This window comes from Dendrobates tinctorius, unplaced genomic scaffold, assembly GCF_039654945.1.
Source record: "Dendrobates tinctorius isolate UK_male_01 unplaced genomic scaffold, ASM3965494v1 ptg000257l, whole genome shotgun sequence".
In the NCBI taxonomy this organism is placed as follows: domain Eukaryota; kingdom Metazoa; phylum Chordata; class Amphibia; order Anura; family Dendrobatidae; genus Dendrobates; species Dendrobates tinctorius.
The window spans coordinates 6,498,030-6,514,961 of record NW_027361924.1 but is presented as its reverse complement, the minus strand read 5'-3'; the positions used below and the strand labels follow the sequence as shown (position 1 = coordinate 6,514,961).

At 38.5% G+C, this 16,932-nt stretch overlaps 2 protein-coding genes across 10 annotated transcripts in view; one reads left to right on the top strand and one right to left on the bottom strand.

Moving 5' to 3' along the window:
- SEC14L5 (SEC14 like lipid binding 5) overlaps positions 1 to 16,932 on the bottom strand; it is a 129,248-nt gene that overhangs the window by 102,746 nt on the left and 9,570 nt on the right. For 2 of the 6 annotated variants that reach the window (XM_073558553.1, XM_073558560.1), the window contains exon 1: positions 4,325 to 4,395. The exons of 2 other annotated variants lie outside the window; for them this stretch is intronic. The gene's annotated coding sequence lies outside the window, so the exon portion shown is untranslated. Of the gene's footprint in view, positions 1 to 781; positions 906 to 1,564; positions 1,655 to 4,324; positions 4,396 to 16,932 lie in introns of those variants that run through there. 2 more of the 6 variants (XM_073558555.1, XM_073558559.1) reach the window with 2 other exon arrangements.
- PTX4 (pentraxin 4) overlaps positions 1,664 to 16,932 on the top strand; it is a 48,305-nt gene continuing 33,036 nt past the window's right edge. The window contains exon 1 of one of the 4 annotated variants that reach the window (XM_073558566.1): positions 1,664 to 1,738. The gene's annotated coding sequence lies outside the window, so the exon portion shown is untranslated. Of the gene's footprint in view, positions 1,758 to 4,652; positions 4,895 to 16,932 lie in introns of those variants that run through there. The other 3 variants (XM_073558565.1, XM_073558569.1, XM_073558568.1) reach the window with 3 other exon arrangements.

Sequence of the window (16,932 nt, the reverse complement as noted above, 5' to 3'; positions counted from 1 at the left end):
TCGGGGAACAGGAAAAGCTGAGTGGTGAGCCATATGGCCACTCTTTACCATGGGTTATAAACAAGCTTTCTCAGAGCCCTGAATGGTAAATATGTCCTAGTTCTGCAGTCATGTTTGCCATTCACAGTTTTGTCATTCAGTGTCCTGGAAAAGCTGGGTGACACCTCATCGTTCCAGATTCTCACAAAGGTTTTTTGTAGAGTTGTGAATCGCACACTGGCCGATCTATGTAGTCATATAATTAATGGCAGCTTTGTTGTTCAGGGTCATAAGAAAGCTGAGTGATGACCTTTATAGCAGCCATTCCAGGCCCCACAATGGGTTGTATGAGCCAGCTTTCTTAAAATCAAGGATACAACCATGGGCAACGTTGCTGTTCAGGGTCCTGGGAGAGATGGGTGACACTGGAGTTTGCATTTGTTAATCTTGACATAAGCCGGCTTCACAAAGACGATCCAAGTGACACGCGACACACAAATCATCTCGATCCCGTGGTCGGACGGTGACATGATAATACCGGGATTTGCATGCCTGCAGTGAGCCATGGCGGCGGCCACCGTGCAGCTGCAGAAATATTCATGCCCACTGATCACATGGGAGGAGGAGGGGGCAGAAAGTTTTGCATCCTGCGGATGTAGCTCCCAGTGGCTTCTACCACCACAAGCCCCTCGTCTCCCAATCATTAGCGCTGCATCAGTTACAGCAGAAGACCCCCCACTATAAAGGAGAACATGAGGGGCTACCGGGGGGGGGACAAGCGGCACAAGAGAGAACGTCTCACCATCTGCAGACACAGAGAACATTCTCATTGGGATCCTGAAACCTCCTGTTACTTCTCACAGCAGAGGGTTTGTTACAATTGCATCCAGTCCATATGGAAAGAAAAAGTGGGAGACAGAGCGCTTCCAATGCATAGGTCTGTATGGAAAGTAGATGAGTGCACAGCAAATGTTAGGCTCACCTGATAGGGTTGTGAGAATCACAACACCTATAATCGCATAAAACAGCTGCAGCAGTCTGAACGAGGTCCAAGGACTTGGTACAAAGAGAAGGCTGGTAGTGCAATAAGAGACTGCGCTGCTGTGGCAGAATTCAAGATATCTTTATTGCAATAAAGATATCTTGAATTCTACCACAGCAGCGCAGTCTCTTATTGCACTACCAGCCTTCTCTTTATCCAGTCCACATGCTGATACATTCTAACCAGCGATCTGGCCATGTGTTCAGCTCACAGAGCATTGTGCAGACTGGATCCGATGGTGGCAGACCTGCAGCTGTGAGAAGTGTCAGGTCCTGGATGATTCCATGCCGGATAATTAATGCTGATGAGTAATTACCCCTCCCCTGCGCCCTGACAGCGCTCACCAGCTCCACTGTCCACGACAGTCCATGAGGGAGCGGGCTCCCAGGCCCCACCTGTTCTTCCTCGTCACCTGTAAGTTCTCCAGCTCTCATCATCCGCACCCTGGAGTCATCCTCTGTAAGCCACTGCCCTGTCATCTCTGCGATCAATGCCCAGCACTAGAATGATGTGCGCCGCCAGTGGTCACTGCGGGTCACCCACCTGCCACAGCCTCCGCTCAGCCTCCTCCGCGGCGTCCATCACTAAACATCCTCACCTGCCAATCACAGCTAAACCCCGCCCACCAGGATCAATAACTGAGGACCGCGACCAATCGTGCGCTACAGATCACCTGGAAGGGAACCTGGCAGGACCGCAGCCAATCACAGATCTCAGGTCTGTCCCTGGTGCACAGGTATTATACCCCACTGGTGCTCAGGTATTATACACCCCTGGTGCTCAGGTATTATACCCCTCTGGTGCTCAGGTATTATAGCCCTCTGATTCTCAGGTATTATAGCCCCATGGTGCTCAGGTATTATACCCCACTGATGCTCAGGTATTACACCCCCCTGGTGCTCAGGTATTATACCCCCCTGGTGCTCAGGTATTAAACCCCACTGGTGCTCAGGTATTAAACCCCACTGGTGCTCAGGTATTACACCCCACTGGTGCTCAGGTATTACACCCCACTGGTGCTCAGGTATTACACCCCACTGGTGCTCAGGTATTATACACCCCTGGTGCTCAGGTATTATACCCCTCTGGTGCTCAGGTATTATACACCCCTGGTGCTCAGGTGTTATACTCCTCTGGTGCTCAGGTATTACACCCCACTGGTGCTCAGGTATTATACACCCCTGGTGCTCAGGTGTTATACTCCTCTGGTGCTCAGGTATTATACCCCTCTGGTGCTCAGGTATTATACACCCCTGGTGCTCAGGTGTTATACTCCTCTGGTGCTCAGGTATTACACCTCACTGGTGCTCAGGTATTACACTCCCTCGTGCTCAGGTATTATACACCACTGGTGCTCAGGTATTATTATACCCCCCTGGTGCTCAGGTATTATACACCCCTGGCGCTCAGGTATTATACACCCCTGGCGCTCAGGTATTATACACCCCTGGCGCTCAGGTATTATACACCCCTGGCGCTCAGGTATTATACACCCCTGGCGCTCAGGTATTACACACCCCTGGCGCTCAGGTATTATACACCCCTGGTGCTCAGGTATTATACACCCCTGGTGCTCAGGTATTACAACCCCCTGGCGCTCAGGTATTATACACCCCTGGTGCTCAGGTATTATACACACCTGGCGCTCAGGTATTATACACCCCTGGTGCTCAGGTATTATACACCCCTGGTGCTCAGGTATTATACACCCCTGGTGCTCAGGTGTTATACACCCCTGGTGCTCAGGTATTATACAGCCCTGGTGCTCAGGTATTATACACCCCTGGTGCTCAGGTATTATACACCCCTGGTGCTCAGGTATTATACACCCCTGGTGCTCAGGTATTATACACCCCTGGTGCTCAGGTATTATACACCCCTGGTGCTCAGGTATTATACACCCCTGGTGCTCAGGTATTATACACCCCTGGCGCTCAGGTATTATACACCCCTGGCGCTCAGGTATTATACACCCCTGGCGCTCAGGTATTATACACCCCTGGCGCTCAGGTATTATACACCCCTGGTGCTCAGGTATTATACACCCCTGGTGCTCAGGTATTATACCCCCCTGGTGCTCAGGTATTATACCCCCCTGGTGCTCAGGTATTATACACCCCTGGCGCTCAGGTATTATACACCCCTGGCGCTCAGGTATTATACACCCCTGGCGCTCAGGTATTATACACCCCTGGCGCTCAGGTATTATACACCCCTGGTGCTCAGGTGTTATACTCCTCTGGCGCTCAGGTATTATACACCCCTGGCGCTCAGGTATTATACACCCCTGGTGCTCAGGTATTACACACCCCTGGCGCTCAGGTATTATACACACCTGGTGCTCAGGTATTATACACACCTGGTGCTCAGGTATTACAACCCCCTGGTGCTCAGGTATTACAACCCCCGGTGCTCAGGTATTACAACCCCCTGGCGCTCAGGTATTACACCCCCCTGGTGCTCAGGTATTATACACCCCTGGTGCTCAGGTATTATACACCCCCGGTGCTCAGGTATTATACACCCCTGGCGCTCAGGTATTACACACCCCTGGTGCTCAGGTATTATACACACCTGGTGCTCAGGTATTATACACACCTGGTGCTCAGGTATTATACACACCTGGTGCTCAGGTATTATACACCCCTGGTGCTCAGGTATTATACACCCCCCGGTGCTCAGGTATTACAACCCCCTGGCGCTCAGGTATTACACCCCCCTGGTGCTCAGGTATTACACCCCCCGGTGCTCAGGTATTACAACCCCCTGGCGCTCAGGTATTACACCCCCCTGGTGCTCAGGTATTACACCCCCCGGTGCTCAGGTATTACACCCCCCGGTGCTCAGGTATTACACCCCCCTGGTGCTCAGGTATTACACCCCTGGTGCTCAGGTATTACACCCCCCGGTGCTCAGGTATTATACACCCCGGTGCTCAGGTATTATACACACCTGGTGCTCAGGTATTACACCCCCCGGTGCTCAGGTATTATACACCCCGGTGCTCAGGTATTATACACCCCGGTGCTCAGGTATTACACCCCCCTGGTGCTCAGGTATTACACCCCCCTGGTGCTCAGGTATTACACCCCTGGTGCTCAGGTATTACACCCCTGGTGCTCAGGTATTACACCCCCCTGGTGCTCAGGTATTATACACCCCCGGTGCTCAGGTATTATACACACCTGGCGCTCAGGTATTACACCCCCCCTGGTGCTCAGGTATTATACACCCCTGGTGCTCAGGTATTACACCCCCCCGGTGCTCAGGTATTACACCCCCCGGTGCCCGCCGCATACTCACGCTGCCCCGCTGTCCCGGCCGCCGGCGGCTCCTCTTCTGTCAAACATTCTCGCTTCAGCATCCCAAACCCCGCCCACATCACTGACATGTGGCTGTAAACCCGCCCATCACCATGGCAATAGAACACCAAAATCACTAGAGCTTATGATTGGCTCTTCCCTTAATAGTAAAGACCCAATAACATACTAACAATAGTCACACCCCTCCACAGAGGGCGGGCCTGGCCGTGCACCTGCCTCCTGTGGAGCACCTCCCCCTTTCAGACCACAATTTGGTATTTTTCAGACGGTTCCCCTGTAGGATCCAATGTAAAGGGCTGTACCATTGTTAGACGAGGAGGGAGGGCGTGAGATGGACTTGCTGCCTACACCTGTACTGGCTCAGCAGCCCCCGACAGTGGCAGAGGAAACAGAGACCCCGAAGCCATCACTGACTGACCCCGGCTGCCGTATACTGGGGGACGGGGTCACATGGGCAGATGATTACACTAATCATATAGATCCAGTCATATTTCTCAGTGTCACCGTGTCCAAGGGCCCTGATAGCACTGACAGTGGCTGCCATCTGCTGGTGAGAGCGGGAAGTACAGGGACCCTGCCAGCTCCTCTAATCCCTGAATGCATATGGGTAGAGGAGCGGTGTTATAGCAGTTATATTCTTGTATATAGGGGGCAGTATTATAGTAGTTATATTCTTGTACATAGGGGCAGTATTATAGTAGTTATATTCTTGTACATAGGGGCAGTATTATAGTAGTTATATTCTTGTACATAGGGGCAGTATTATAATAGTTATATTCTTGTACATAGGGGCAGTATTATAGTAGTTATATTCTTGTACATAGGGGCAGTATTATAGTAGTTATATTCTTGTACATAGGGGGCAGTATTATAGCAGTTATATTCTTGTACATAGGGGCAGTATTATAGTAGTTATATTCTTGTACATAGGAGCAGTATTATAGTAGTTATATTCTTGTACATAGGGGCAGTATTATAGTAGTTATATTCTTGTACATAGGGGCAGTATTATAGTAGTTATATTCTTGTACATAGGAGCAGTATTATAGTAGTTATATTCTTGTACATAGGGGCAGTATTATAGTAGTTATATTCTTGTACATAGGGGGCAGTATTATAGCAGTTATATTCTTGTATATAGGGGGCAGTATTATAGTAGTTATATTCTTGTACATAGGGGCAGTATTATAGTAGTTATATTCTTGTACATAGGGGCAGTATTATAGTAGTTATATTCTTGTACATAGGGGCAGTATTATAATAGTTATATTCTTGTACATAGGGGCAGTATTATAGTAATTATATTCTTGTACATAGGGGCAGTATTATAGTAGTTATATTCTTGTATATAGGGGGCAGTATTATAGTAGTTATATTCTTGTACATAGGAGGCAGTATTATAGCAGTTATATTCTTGTATATAGGGGGCAGTATTATAGTAGTTATATTCTTGTACATAGGGGCAGTATTATAGTAGTTATATTCTTGTACATAGGGGCAGTATTATAGTAGTTATATTCTTGTACATAGGGGCAGTATTATAATAGTTATATTCTTGTACATAGGGGCAGTATTATAGTAGTTATATTCTTGTACATAGGGGCAGTATTATAGTAGTTATATTCTTGTACATAGGGGGCAGTATTATAGCAGTTATATTCTTGTACATAGGGGCAGTATTATAGTAGTTATATTCTTGTACATAGGAGCAGTATTATAGTAGTTATATTCTTGTACATAGGGGCAGTATTATAGTAGTTATATTCTTGTACATAGGGGGCAGTATTATAGCAGTTATATTCTTGTATATAGGGGGCAGTATTATAGTAGTTATATTCTTGTACATAGGGGCAGTATTATAGTAGTTATATTCTTGTATATAGGGGGCAGTATTATAGTAGTTATATTCTTGTACATAGGGGGCAGTATTATAGCAGTTATATTCTTGTACATAGGGGCAGTATTATAATAGTTATATTCTTGTACATAGGGGCAGTATTATAGTAGTTATATTCTTGTACATAGGGGCAGTATTATAGTAGTTATATTCTTGTACATAGGGGGCAGTATTCTAGCAGTTATATTCTTGTACATAGGGGCGGTATTATAGTAGTTATATTCTTGTACATAGGAGCAGTATTATAGTAGTTATATTCTTGTACATAGGGGCAGTATTATAGTAGTTATATTCTTGTACATAGGGGGCAATATTATAGCAGTTATATTCTTGTATATAGGGGGCAGTATTATAGTAGTTATATTCTTGTACATAGGAGCAGTATTATAGTAGTTATATTCTTGTACATAGGGGCAGTATTATAGTAGTTATATTCTTGTACATAGGGGGCAGTATTATAGTAGTTATATTCTTGTACATAGGAGCAGTATTATAGTAGTTATATTCTTGTACATAGGGGGCAGTATTATAGCAGTTATATTCTTGTACATAGGGGGCAGTATTATAGTAGTTATATTCTTGTACATAGGAGGCAGTATTATAGTAGTTATATTCTTGTACATAGGGGGCAGTATTATAGTAGTTATATTCTTGTACATAGGGGGCAGTATTATAGTAGTTATATTCTTGTACATAGGGGGCAGTATTATAGTAGTTATATTCTTGTACATAGGGGCAGTATTATAGTAGTTATATTCTTGTACATAGGGGCAGTATTATAGTTATATTCTTGTACATAGGGGCAGTATTATAGTAGTTATATTCTTGTACATAGGGGCAGTATTATAGTAGTTATATTCTTGTACATAGGGGCAGTATTATAGTAGTTATATTCTTGTACATAGGGGGCAGTATTATAGTAGTTATATTCTTGTACATAGGAGCAGTATTATAGTAGTTATATTCTTGTACATAGGGGCAGTATTATAGTAGTTATATTCTTGTACAAAGGGGCAGTATTATAGTAGTTATATTCTTGTACATAGGGGGCAGTATTATAGTAGTTATATTCTTGTACATAGGGGGCAGTATTATAGTAGTTATATTCTTGTACATAGGGGGCAGTATTATAGTAGTTATATTCTTGTACATAGGAGCAGTATTATAGTAGTTATATTCTTGTACATAGGGGCAGTATTATAGTAGTTATATTCTTGTACAAAGGGGAAGTATTATAGTAGTTATATTCTTGTACATAGGGTCAGTATTATAGTAGTTATATTCTTGTACATAGGGAGCAGTATTATAGTAGTTATATTCTTGTACATAGGGGGCAGTATTATAGTAGTTATATTCTTGTACATAGGGGGCAGCATTATAGTAGTTATATTCTTGTACATAGGAGCAGTATTATAGTAGTTATATTCTTGTACATAGGGGCAGTATTATAGTAGTTATATTCTTGTACAAAGGGGCAGTATTATAGTAGTTATATTCTTGTACATAGGGTCAGTATTATAGTAGTTATATTCTTGTACATAGGGAGCAGTATTATAGTAGTTATATTCTTGTACATAGGGGGCAGTATTATAGTAGTTATATTCTTGTACATAGGGGGTAGTATTATAGTAGTTATATTCTTGTACATAGGGTCAGTATTATAGTAGTTATATTCTTGTACATAGGGGGCAGTATTATAGTAGTTATATTCTTGTACATAGGAGCAGTATTATAGTAGTTATATTCTTGTACATAGGGGGCAGTATTATAGTAGTTATATTCTTGTACATAGGAGCAGTATTATAGTAGTTATATTCTTGTACATAGGGGCAGTATTATAGTAGTTATATTCTTGTACATAGGAGGCAGTATTATAGTAGTTATATTCTTGTACATAGGGGGCAGTATTATAGTAGTTATATTCTTGTACATAGGGGGCAGTATTATAGTAGTTATATTCTTGAACATAGGGGGCAGTATTATAGTAGTTATATTCTTGTACATAGGGGCAGTATTATAGTAGTTATATTCTTGTACATAGGGGCAGTATTATAGTAGTTATATTCTTGTACATAGGGGCAGTATTATAGTAGTTATATTCTTGTACATAGGGGCAGTATTATAGTAGTTATATTCTTGTACAAAGGGGCAGTATTATAGTAGTTATATTCTTGTACATAGGGGGCAGTATTATAGTAGTTATATTCTTGTACATAGGGGGTAGTATTATAGTAGTTATATTCTTGTACATAGGGGGCAGTATTATAGTAGTTATATTCTTGTACATAGGAGCAGTATTATAGTAGTTATATTCTTGTACATAGGGGCAGTATTATAGTAGTTATATTCTTGTACAAAGGGGCAGTATTATAGTAGTTATATTCTTGTACATAGGGGGCAGTATTATAGTAGTTATATTCTTGTACATAGGGGGTAGTATTATAGTAGTTATATTCTTGTACATAGGGTCAGTATTATAGTAGTTACATTCTTGTACATAGGGTCAGTATTATAGTAGTTATATTCTTGTACATAGGGAGCAGTATTATAGTAGTTATATTCTTGTACATAGGGGGCAGTATTATAGTAGTTATATTCTTGTACATAGGGGGTAGTATTATAGTAGTTATATTCTTGTACATAGAGGCAGTATTATAGTAGTTATATTCTTGTACATAGGGGCAGTATTATAGTAGTTATATTATTGTACATAGGGGCAGTATTATAGTAGTTATATTCTTGTATATAGGGGGCAGTATTATAGTAGTTATATTCACGTGCATAGGGGCAGTATTATAGTAGTTATATTCTTGTACACAGGGGCAGTATTATAGTAGTTATATTCTTGTACATAGGGACAGTATTATTGTAGTTATATTCTTGTACATAGGAGCAGTATTATAGTAGTTATATTCTTGTACATAGGGGCAGTATTATAATAGTTATATTCTTGTACATAGGGACAGTATTATAGTAGTTATATTCTTGTATATAGGAGCAGTATTATTGTAGTTATATTCTTGTACATAGGGGCAGTATTATAGTAGTTATATTCTTGTACATAGGGGCAGTATTATAATAGTTATATTCTTGTACATAGGAGCAGTATTATAGTAGTTATATTCTTGTACATAGGGGCAGTATTATAGTAGTTATATTCCTGTATATAGGGGCAGTATTATAGTAGTTATATTCTTGTACATAGGGGCAGTATTATAGTAGTTATATTCTTGTACATAGGGGCAGTATTATAGTAGTTATATTCTTGTACATAGGGGCAGTATTATAGTAGTTATATTCTTGTACATAGGGGCAGTATTATAGTAGTTATATTCCTGTATATAGGGGGCAGTATTAGGCCGGGGTCACACTAGAGAGGAATACGGATGAGTGAGAGGCGTAAAAAGCACGCATTAGACACGGACAAATGATTCTCTATGGGGAAGCTCACAACAGCCGTATATTTCTCATCCGTATTCTACGGTCCGTGCCAATCACAACATGCTGCGATTGTCAGCGTACTACGCCCGTAATACGCCAATGCAAGTCTATGGGTGCGCAAAAAATATGGATTACACACGGACCACACATGCGAGAAATACTCACCCGGTGTCTTTTAGAAAAGCCGGCAATTCAGTGCGCGATACAGTAAACTCACACTGACATGTTTAATAATGAAAGAAAGAATAGATATAGACACATAGAATACATATATATATATATATACTCATGTTATTGTGACAAACATATATATATATATTTATATTTCACAGAGTTCTTCATAGCAGAATAGCCGCTAATTAACTCTATCAAATGATTCCCCAACCCGACATGAAATGACACATGGTTACATACAGTAAACCATTTCATTTCATGTTTTTTTTATATGTCCCTGACTAATAATTAGATGAGGGTTTGTGTGCAAAATTTGGGAGTTGTAGTTGTTATTTTAAGGGGTTAATTCTTTGTTAAAAAATGCGTGGGCTTCCCATTGCCCTATATTGGTGGCGAGTGGGTTAATCTAACAAAGGGTTAATGTCACCATTCGATTGTAAGGTGACATTAACCTTTTGTTAGATCAACCCACTCGCCACCGCTACAGGGCAATGGGAAGCCCACACATTTTTTAACAAAGAATTAACCCCTTAAAATAACAACTACAACTCCCAAATTTTGCACACAAACCCTCATCTAATTATTAGTCAGGGACATATAAAAAAAACATGAAATGAAATGGTTTACTGTATGTAACCATGTGTCATTTCATGTCGGGTTGGGGAATCATTTGATAGAGTTAATTAGCGGCTATTCTGCTATGAAGAACTCTGTGAAATATTTATATATATATATTTATATATATGTTTGTCACAATAACATGAGTATATATATATATATATATGTATTCTATGTGTATATATCTATTCTTTCGTTTGTGTTATAAAACCTGTCATAGGGCTCCATTATATGTCCATTTTGCAAGCCGGCGAGAAAATCTCAGCATACGGATGCTTACATGCGCAAAATACGCGACCACACCTTGCTTACGGATGACATACGGAGCACTGTTTAGGGGTCATTCATCTGTATTAAGCCTGTAAACTACGGACCGTATTTTGCGCCGGTTAGTGTGACCCCGGCCTTATAGTAGTTATATTCTTGTACTTAGGGGGCAGTATTATAGTAGTTATATTCTTGTACATAGTGGCAGTATTATAGTAGTTATATTCTTGTACATAGTGGCAGTATTATAGTAGTTATATTCTTGTACATAGGGGCAGTATTATAGTAGTTATATTCTTGTATATAGGGGGCAGTATTATAGTAGTTATATTCTTGTACATAGGGGCAGTATTATAGTAGTTATATTCTTGTATATAGGGAAAGTATTATAATAGTTATATTCTTGTACATAGGGGCAGTATTATAGTAGTTATATTCTTGTACATAGGGGCAGTATTATAGTTATATTCTTGTACATAGGGGCAGTATTATAGTAGTTATATTCTTGTACATAGGGGCAGTATTATAGTAGTTATATTCTTGTACATAGGGGCAGTATTATAGTAGTTATATTCTTGTACATAGGGGGCAGTATTATAGTAGTTATATTCTTGTACATAGGAGCAGTATTATAGTAGTTATATTCTTGTACATAGGGGCAGTATTATAGTAGTTATATTCTTGTACAAAGGGGCAGTATTATAGTAGTTATATTCTTGTACATAGGGGGCAGTATTATAGTAGTTATATTCTTGTACATAGGGGGCAGTATTATAGTAGTTATATTCTTGTACATAGGGGGCAGTATTATAGTAGTTATATTCTTGTACATAGGAGCAGTATTATAGTAGTTATATTCTTGTACATAGGGGCAGTATTATAGTAGTTATATTCTTGTACAAAGGGGAAGTATTATAGTAGTTATATTCTTGTACATAGGGTCAGTATTATAGTAGTTATATTCTTGTACATAGGGAGCAGTATTATAGTAGTTATATTCTTGTACATAGGGGGCAGTATTATAGTAGTTATATTCTTGTACATAGGGGGCAGCATTATAGTAGTTATATTCTTGTACATAGGAGCAGTATTATAGTAGTTATATTCTTGTACATAGGGGCAGTATTATAGTAGTTATATTCTTGTACAAAGGGGCAGTATTATAGTAGTTATATTCTTGTACATAGGGTCAGTATTATAGTAGTTATATTCTTGTACATAGGGAGCAGTATTATAGTAGTTATATTCTTGTACATAGGGGGCAGTATTATAGTAGTTATATTCTTGTACATAGGGGGTAGTATTATAGTAGTTATATTCTTGTACATAGGGTCAGTATTATAGTAGTTATATTCTTGTACATAGGGGGCAGTATTATAGTAGTTATATTCTTGTACATAGGAGCAGTATTATAGTAGTTATATTCTTGTACATAGGGGGCAGTATTATAGTAGTTATATTCTTGTACATAGGAGCAGTATTATAGTAGTTATATTCTTGTACATAGGGGCAGTATTATAGTAGTTATATTCTTGTACATAGGAGGCAGTATTATAGTAGTTATATTCTTGTACATAGGGGGCAGTATTATAGTAGTTATATTCTTGTACATAGGGGGCAGTATTATAGTAGTTATATTCTTGAACATAGGGGGCAGTATTATAGTAGTTATATTCTTGTACATGGGGCAGTATTATAGTAGTTATATTCTTGTACATAGGGGCAGTATTATAGTAGTTATATTCTTGTACATAGGGGCAGTATTATAGTAGTTATATTCTTGTACATAGGGGCAGTATTATAGTAGTTATATTCTTGTACAAAGGGGCAGTATTATAGTAGTTATATTCTTGTACATAGGGGGCAGTATTATAGTAGTTATATTCTTGTACATAGGGGGTAGTATTATAGTAGTTATATTCTTGTACATAGGGGGCAGTATTATAGTAGTTATATTCTTGTACATAGGAGCAGTATTATAGTAGTTATATTCTTGTACATAGGGGCAGTATTATAGTAGTTATATTCTTGTACAAAGGGGCAGTATTATAGTAGTTATATTCTTGTACATAGGGGGCAGTATTATAGTAGTTATATTCTTGTACATAGGGGGTAGTATTATAGTAGTTATATTCTTGTACATAGGGTCAGTATTATAGTAGTTACATTCTTGTACATAGGGTCAGTATTATAGTAGTTATATTCTTGTACATAGGGAGCAGTATTATAGTAGTTATATTCTTGTACATAGGGGGCAGTATTATAGTAGTTATATTCTTGTACATAGGGGGTAGTATTATAGTAGTTATATTCTTGTACATAGAGGCAGTATTATAGTAGTTATATTCTTGTACATAGGGGCAGTATTATAGTAGTTATATTATTGTACATAGGGGCAGTATTATAGTAGTTATATTCTTGTATATAGGGGGCAGTATTATAGTAGTTATATTCACGTGCATAGGGGCAGTATTATAGTAGTTATATTCTTGTACACAGGGGCAGTATTATAGTAGTTATATTCTTGTACATAGGGACAGTATTATTGTAGTTATATTCTTGTACATAGGAGCAGTATTATAGTAGTTATATTCTTGTACATAGGGGCAGTATTATAATAGTTATATTCTTGTACATAGGGACAGTATTATAGTAGTTATATTCTTGTATATAGGAGCAGTATTATTGTAGTTATATTCTTGTACATAGGGGCAGTATTATAGTAGTTATATTCTTGTACATAGGGGCAGTATTATAATAGTTATATTCTTGTACATAGGAGCAGTATTATAGTAGTTATATTCTTGTACATAGGGGCAGTATTATAGTAGTTATATTCCTGTATATAGGGGCAGTATTATAGTAGTTATATTCTTGTACATAGGGGCAGTATTATAGTAGTTATATTCTTGTACATAGGGGCAGTATTATAGTAGTTATATTCTTGTACATAGGGGCAGTATTATAGTAGTTATATTCTTGTACATAGGGGCAGTATTATAGTAGTTATATTCCTGTATATAGGGGGCAGTATTAGGCCGGGGTCACACTAGAGAGGAATACGGATGAGTGAGAGGCGTAAAAAGCACGCATTAGACACGGACAAATGATTCTCTATGGGGAAGCTCACAACAGCCGTATATTTCTCATCCGTATTCTACGGTCCGTGCCAATCACAACATGCTGCGATTGTCAGCGTACTACGCCCGTAATACGCCAATGCAAGTCTATGGGTGCGCAAAAAATATGGATTACACACGGACCACACATGCGAGAAATACTCACCCGGTGTCTTTTAGAAAAGCCGGCAATTCAGTGCGCGATACAGTAAACTCACACTGACATGTTTAATAATGAAAGAAAGAATAGATATAGACACATAGAATACATATATATATATATATACTCATGTTATTGTGACAAACATATATATATATATTTATATTTCACAGAGTTCTTCATAGCAGAATAGCCGCTAATTAACTCTATCAAATGATTCCCCAACCCGACATGAAATGACACATGGTTACATACAGTAAACCATTTCATTTCATGTTTTTTTTATATGTCCCTGACTAATAATTAGATGAGGGTTTGTGTGCAAAATTTGGGAGTTGTAGTTGTTATTTTAAGGGGTTAATTCTTTGTTAAAAAATGCGTGGGCTTCCCATTGCCCTATATTGGTGGCGAGTGGGTTAATCTAACAAAGGGTTAATGTCACCATTCGATTGTAAGGTGACATTAACCTTTTGTTAGATCAACCCACTCGCCACCGCTACAGGGCAATGGGAAGCCCACACATTTTTTAACAAAGAATTAACCCCTTAAAATAACAACTACAACTCCCAAATTTTGCACACAAACCCTCATCTAATTATTAGTCAGGGACATATAAAAAAAACATGAAATGAAATGGTTTACTGTATGTAACCATGTGTCATTTCATGTCGGGTTGGGGAATCATTTGATAGAGTTAATTAGCGGCTATTCTGCTATGAAGAACTCTGTGAAATATTTATATATATATATTTATATATATGTTTGTCACAATAACATGAGTATATATATATATATATATGTATTCTATGTGTATATATCTATTCTTTCGTTTGTGTTATAAAACCTGTCATAGGGCTCCATTATATGTCCATTTTGCAAGCCGGCGAGAAAATCTCAGCATACGGATGCTTACATGCGCAAAATACGCGACCACACCTTGCTTACGGATGACATACGGAGCACTGTTTAGGGGTCATTCATCTGTATTAAGCCTGTAAACTACGGACCGTATTTTGCGCCGGTTAGTGTGACCCCGGCCTTATAGTAGTTATATTCTTGTACTTAGGGGGCAGTATTATAGTAGTTATATTCTTGTACATAGGGGCAGTATTATAGTAGTTATATTCTTGTACATAGTGGCAGTATTATAGTAGTTATATTCTTGTACATAGTGGCAGTATTATAGTAGTTATATTCTTGTACATAGGGGCAGTATTATAGTAGTTATATTCTTGTATATAGGGGGCAGTATTATAGTAGTTATATTCTTGTACATAGGGGCAGTATTATAGTAGTTATATTCTTGTATATAGGGAAAGTATTATAATAGTTATATTCTTGTACATAGGGGCAGTATTATATTAGTTATATTCTTGTACATAGGGGGCAGTATTATAATAGTTATATTCTTGTACATAGGAGCAGTATTATAGTAGTTATATTCTTGTACATAGGGGCAGTATTATAGTAGTTATATTCTTGTACATAGGAGGCAGTATTATAGTAGTTATATTCTTGTACATAGGGGCAGTATTATAGTAGTTATATTCTTGTACATAGGAGGCAGTATTATAGTAGTTATATTCTTGTACATAGGGGGCAGTATTATAGTAGTTATATTCTTGTACATAGGAGCAGTATTATAGTAGTTATATTCTTGTACATAGGGGGCAGTATTATAGTAGATATATTCTTGTACATAGGGGGCAGTATTATAGTAGTTATATTCTTGTACATAGGAGCAGTATTATAGTAGTTATATTCTTGTACATAGGGAGCAGTATTATAGTAGTTATATTCTTGTACATAGGGGGCAGTATTATAGTAGTTATATTCTTGTACATAGGGGCAGTATTATAGTAGTTATATTCTTTGACATAGGGGCAGTATTATAGTAGTTATATTCTTGTACATAGGGGCAGTATTATAGTAGTTATATTCTTGTACATAGGGGGCAGTATTATAATAGTTATATTCTTGTACATAGGAGCAGTATTATAGTAGTTATATTCTTGTACATAGGGGCAGTATTATAGTAGTTATATTCTTTGACATAGGGGCAGTATTATAGTAGTTATATTCTTGTACATAGGGGCAGTATTATAGTAGTTATATTCTTGTACATAGGGGGCAGTATTATAATAGTTATATTCTTGTACATAGGAGCAGTATTATAGTAGTTATATTCTTGTACATAGGGGCAGTATTATAGTAGTTATATTCTTGTACATAGGAGGCAGTATTATAGTAGTTATATTCTTGTACATAGGGGGCAGTATTATAGTAGTTATATTCTTGTACATAGGGGGCAGTATTATAGTAGTTATATTCTTGTACATAGGGGCAGTACTATAGTAGTTATATTCGCGTACATAGGAGCAGTATTATAGTAGTTATATTCTTTGACATAGGGGCAGTATTATAGTAGTTATATTCTTGTACATAGGAGGCAGTATTATAGTAGTTATATTCTTGTACATAGGGGGCAGTATTATAGTAGTTATATTCTTGTACATAGGGGCAGTACTATAGTAGTTATATTCGCGTACATAGGAGCAGTATTATAGTAGTTATATTCTTTGACATAGGGGCAGTATTATAGTAGTTATATTCTTTGACATAGGGGCAGTATTATAGTAGTTATATTCTTGTACATAGGGGCAGTATTATAGTAGTTATATTCTTGTACATAGGAGTAGTATTATAGTAGTTATATTCTTGTACACAGGGGCAGTATTATAGTAGTTATATTCTTGTACATAGGGGCAGTATTATAGTAGTTATATTCTTTGACATAGGGGCAGTATTATAGTAGTTATATTCTTGTACATAGGGGCAGTATTATAGTAGTTATATTCTTGTACATAGGGGGCAGTATTATAATAGTTATATTCTTGTACATAGGAGCAGTA